Raw genomic sequence first — 6,000 nt, 5'->3', positions numbered from 1 at the left:
ATTCATAATTACAATCTCTCAATTAGTGTGTTTTACTTTTAGTTTATTTTCTATTTGATTCACTTAATCCAATCTGATTTGATCAAATTTAAGGGTCAATTTCTTTTTTAATTTTAAATTTTTAAAAATAAAAATTTTATTTTTAATTTGAAATTGAACTGAATCGATCAAAATCAATTTGATTTGATTTTTAATTTAATTCATAAGAATTCTAATTAATTTAAATTTAATCAATTTTAATTTAGTTTCTACAAAGTTAATATTTACAATAATTTTATCTATTAATAAAATGATTAAATTATTTTATTTATTAAAATTATAAGAATTAATCAGTGATATAATGTGAAATTTAGATATTAAATAATTAATTCTTTAAATTCAAAAATTAAAGTGTAATATAATATAAAATTTAAGAATTAAAATATAATATAGAGTAAAACTAGGAATCAGATTATAAATTTTCTTGTATTCTAATTGGTAAAGGTAGCATAATCCACAGATTAGGGCCCATTATTAGCAATGGTAACTATTTTTTCTTTAGGAAAATGACTTCCCCATTTGGTGATTAAGCCTCTTCTTTTGTGTACATATGTGGACTTGCACCCACATTTTTAGTTTGGGAGATGATTACTAGGGCATCTCTATTACAATTTGCCCCTATCAAGTCATAACTATTATCAATCAAAATTATCTCAATGAGTATTACTTTGATTTTTTTTTCTACAAATCATCCATTATACTTCTTAGTTGAATAAATGTGTTTCTATGAGATCAAACCATAAATTTTGAAATGCAAATTTGCCAAATGAATCTTAAATAGATCATATGAGTAAATTTTCAATTTCAAAGAAGGAATTGAACTAATCAACAAATTAATTAATAGAATATAAATTTTGTGATTTTAGCTTGACGATATGCCAAAAATCAGATAGTTGCACAGACAAATAAAATGAACGAAAGAATTAAAGAGTAGATAGAGTAAAAATATAAAAGTTAATTAATATTTTTTAAAAAATAAGAGGAGTAAAATTCATTAGATTTCAATCACAATAAATTTTATTAAAAAAATAAAATTTAAAAATAAATTAAAGTCTATGGACTTTCAATAAAATCATCAATTTTATTTCAAATTTTTTATGTGTTAAAATAAAAAAATAAATAAATTTCAGAGGGGGAATTAAAATTTATTGCCTCTAAATTTTTAATACTAGTAATAATAAAAAGCAATAGCATCCTAAAGGAATTTACAGATTATAGTGTCAGAAATGTCAGCCTCTGCTTTATTTGTACTCTAATTCTAATTTCTAATTAAGCCAAAAATTAAATCTCCAAACCCACATGATTAAAGCAACATCTCACCCTCTCATCTCTGAAAAACAAGTTTATTTAGTTCAAATTTGGCATTGTGCAGAGCAGTAATAAGACTTAGAAAAAATCAAAGCATCATCATATACTTTTATAGTTTGATTTTAAAGAAATGGGCTAATTTGATGTCATTTTTTTAATAAAGAATCAAATTTTAGAGGAATCCCAAGATTTGCACAGGATTTCCTGACAATTTCTTGGAATCTCACTTCCTCAAGTTTTAAAGAATTCCTATAATATTAATATCTATGGTTTTTAGTACAAGAAAATACTTGAATATTGCAAGGATCATAGCTGTTTGGGCTGACATAAAAGTGGAAATTCAACATTTTTAGATTTTATTTTACAAGAATGTTGGTGGCTTAAACCAGTCAAGGACAGACAAAGAAGGAACAACAATTGGTGATTTTAATTTTAGCGAAGAGCCATGTCCAGCTGCCCTTTTGACAAATATTGCTAGAGTTTACATTGGCACTTTTTACTAAGATTGCATAAATTATCACAATAAATAGTTTCATGTAAATTAAATATTTGTATTCATCATTTATAGTCTTTCTTTTCATGCTTGTACACAAATTTAGCTGATTCCATTGGAATTAGCATTTAATGCTACTACCTAAATCTACAACTCAACTCAACTCAACTCAACTAAACCTTTATCCCAAAAATTTGGGGTCGGCTATATGGATTCGTTTTCTCCACTCTGAACGATTTTGGGTTAAATCCTCAGAAATGTGTAATGCTTCTAGGTCATGTTGTACTACTCTCCTCTAAGTTAATTTAGGTCTACTCCTTTTTTTCTTTCTATCCTCTAACCTAATGTTCTCTACTTGTCTAACTGGAGCCTCCGTATGTCTGTGCTTCACATGACCAAACCACCTCAATCTCCCTTCTCTCAATTTATCTTCAATTAGCACCACTCCTACTTTTTCTCTAATACTCTCATTACAGACTTTATCTAGTCTAGTATGGCCACTCATCCACCTTAACATTCTCATCTCTACAACTCTTATCTTAGATGCATACGACTCTTTTATTGCCCAACACTCACTACCATATAACATAGCCGGTCGTATGGCTGTACGGTAAAATTTTCCTTTCAATTTATTGGGAATCTTATGATCATATAAAACTCTCGTGGCACGTCTCCACTTCAACCATCCAGCTTTAATCCTATGACTAACATCCTCCTCACATCCCCCATCCACTTGAAGGACTGAGCCTAGATATTTAAAGTGATTGCTTTGGGGCAGTATCACTCCATTCAAATTAACTCCTCCCCTATCACCAGTTTGGCCTTCACTGAACTTGCAATGCATATATTCTGTTTTCGTTCTACTTAACTTAAAACCCTTTGACTCTAGAGTACTTTTCCAAAGTTCTAGCTTTCTATTGACTCCTTCTTGTGTCTCATCTATCAGAACAATACCATCCGCAAATATCATGCACCAAGGAATACTCTCTTGTATATGTTTCGTCAGTTCATCTAAAACTAATGTAAAAAAGGTAAGGGCTTATGGCTGATCCTTGGTGTAATCCAATTGAGATCGGTAAATCTCTTGTGTCCCCTCCCATTGTGCGCACAATAGTAGTTGCTCCTTCATACATATCTTTCAATACTTGTATATACCTAATAGATACCCTCTTTTGTTCTAACACATTCCATAAGACCTCTCTTGGAACACTATTATAAGCCTTCTCCAAATCAATAAAAACCATGTGTAGATCTTTCTTCACATCTCTATATTTCTCCATTAAGCTTCTAATGAGAAAGATCACTTCCATAGTTGAACGATCGGGCATGAAACCAAATTGATTGAGAGAGATAGAAGTATCATGACGTAGTCGATGCTCCACAACTCTCTCCCATAACTTCATAGTATGGCTCATGAGTTTAATTCCCCTATAGTTTGATCAACTCTGTATGTCTCCCTTATTTTTAAAAATAGGTACTAAAATACTTTTTCTCCATTCATCAGGCATTTTTTTGAGTTTAGAATCTTATTAAATAATTTAGTTAACCATGCCACTCCCATATCTCCCAAATACTTTCACACTTCAATTGATATTTCATCGGGTCCACAGGCTTTACCCACTTTCATTCTCTTAAGTGCTTCCTTTACTTCTAAAGATCTAATCCTTCTAGTATAATTCACATTCTTTTCTATTGTTCTATAATCTATATTCACGCTATTACCATTTTGACTATTATTAAAGAGATCATTAAAATAATTTCTCCATCTTTCTTTAATGTCCTCATCTTTCACCAACACTTTTCCTTCTTTATCCTTAATGCACCTAACTTGATTGAGATCTTGACATTTCCTTTCTCTCCTCCTTGCTAATCTATAAATATCTTTCTCCCCTTCTTTAGTTTCAAGTTTCTCATATAACTTTTCAAAAGCCTGTACTTTTGCTTGACTAACTGCCTTTTTTGCCTCTTTCTTTGCTATCTTGTACTGTTCATATGCCTCATTATTATCATATTTAGGTAATTTCTTATACCATTCCCTTTTTCTCTTCACTGCCTTTTGTACTTCCTCATTCCACCACCATCTCTCTTTTGAGGATGGTCCATGTCCTTTAGACTCTCCAAGTATTTTTCTAGCTACTTCTCTAATCTTTGATGCTATCTATATCCACATATCATTGGCCTCCATATCCAGCTTCCATACTTCGGACTCGAGAAGCTCATTTTTGAACTTTACTTGCTTTACTTCTTTGAACTCCCACCACTTTGTTCGAGCTACACTATTTCTTCTGACCTTACTTGAATTGTTCCTTAACTTGACATCCAAGACCACCAACCGATGTTGACTTGTTAAAGCCTTTCCAGGAATGACCTTGCAATCCTTGCATAGAGCTCTATTTGTCTTCCTAGTTAAGAGGAAGTCGATTTGGCTTCTATGTTGCCCACTTTTGAAAGTCACTAAATGTGACTCTCTTTTTATAAAGTAGGTATTTGCTAGTATTAGGTCGTATGCCATAGCAAAATCCAGGATGCTTTTTCCCTTCTCATTTTGACTGCCAAAACCAAGACCTCCATGAACATTCTCATAACCTTGTCTACCACTTCCTACATGCCCATTTAAATCTCCACCAATGAAAACATTCTCTTCATTCGGTATATTTTGCATTAAATCATCCATATCTTCCCAAAACATTTGTTTACTCTCACTGTCGAGTCCTATTTGTGGGGCATAAGCACTAACTATATTTATTGTTTCTCCTTCTAGTACTAGCTTTACTAGTATAATTCTATCTCCTACTCTTTTCACAGCTATTACTGCGTCTTTCAATGTCCTGTCTATGATTATGCCCACTCCGTTCTTGTTTCTCTCCTTTCCGGTAAACCACAGTTTGTACTCTGAATTACCCACTTCCTTACTTTTCTTTCCTACCCATTTAGTCTCTTGAATGCAAGCAATATTCACCTTTCTCCTTTTCAAGGTATCCACAAGCTCCATTAATTTTTCTGTAAGTGATCCAACATTCCAAGTATGGCCCTGATCCTCCTCCTATCCTGCTCCTTCCTAATTGGTCTCCTTCTATGATATCTTCTATTGTTTTCTATGTCTATCTTGTATTCAGTTCCACTATTTATTCTACTATCTACCCTATGGACTAACTTCTTTACCCACACCCGTCCATGATGTGGGAACCCTTGCTCACTTAACACCACACCCGGGCGCCGGCATGGCGCGTCGCTTTAAGTGAACACCCTACACCCTTGCATATTTCTCACTACACCCGGGCTCCGATGTAGCGCGTCGTTAATAGAGGACGCCCCAACGTTTATATCATTTGAATCCATATCATAGGGTGTGACGAAATTTTTACGCTGGTTGTCACCTACCGCAACCCTCCTCCTTTATCCGGGCTTGGGACCGGCTAAGCGCAAACTACTTAAGCGGAGTTTACTACCTAAATCTACAATGAGATAAATTTCAATAGTTTTCTTAAATTTTAAATGTCATAATAAAGTTATTTAAATTTAAAATTATAATATAAAATTTTTAAAATTTTTAAATTTTATACGATGAAATTCTCTTTAGTTTTAATAGCTAATTTATACAATTTAAAATGATAGTGACGTTGATAATCCTCACTCTTCTATGTGACAATGACAAAAAACGATTATAATTTTTTTCACAAATCAATAATAAAATAATATTAACCATACGAAATAATAAAACATTAAATGTATAACATTCGATTATAATGATTTTACCTTCTAAAAATAATAATAATTATACACATTATCACCACTCTGAATTATTCACATAAACTTGTTATTTATAAATTGATTGTTAAAAATTAGAATGATTTTATTTTGTAAAATTTTAAAATTCATGAGTTTATAAATATTTTTATTATAATTTCTAAAATTTAAGGACAACTCTTGTACAATGTGAAATGCCCTATACGAATTCTTTTGTTATTTTTTTTTCCAGTCAAATGGGTAAGTAAACAATCAACAAGAACACATGATAATGTAATAGAAAGTGATAAACAAATTTTTAAATAAATTTAAATATTAAGAACTAAAATTATTAGATTTTCAAACAATAAGAATGATATAATAAATTTTACCTTATTTCAGAAATGTTTTTGATAAAATAACCAAAAAAATTA

The sequence above is a fragment of the Hevea brasiliensis genome, chromosome 3, assembly GCF_030052815.1.
Source record: "Hevea brasiliensis isolate MT/VB/25A 57/8 chromosome 3, ASM3005281v1, whole genome shotgun sequence".
Taxonomy (NCBI): Eukaryota; Viridiplantae; Streptophyta; class Magnoliopsida; order Malpighiales; family Euphorbiaceae; genus Hevea; species Hevea brasiliensis.
The sequence above is the reverse complement of the archived record's forward strand: the minus strand, read 5'-3'. Positions refer to the sequence as shown.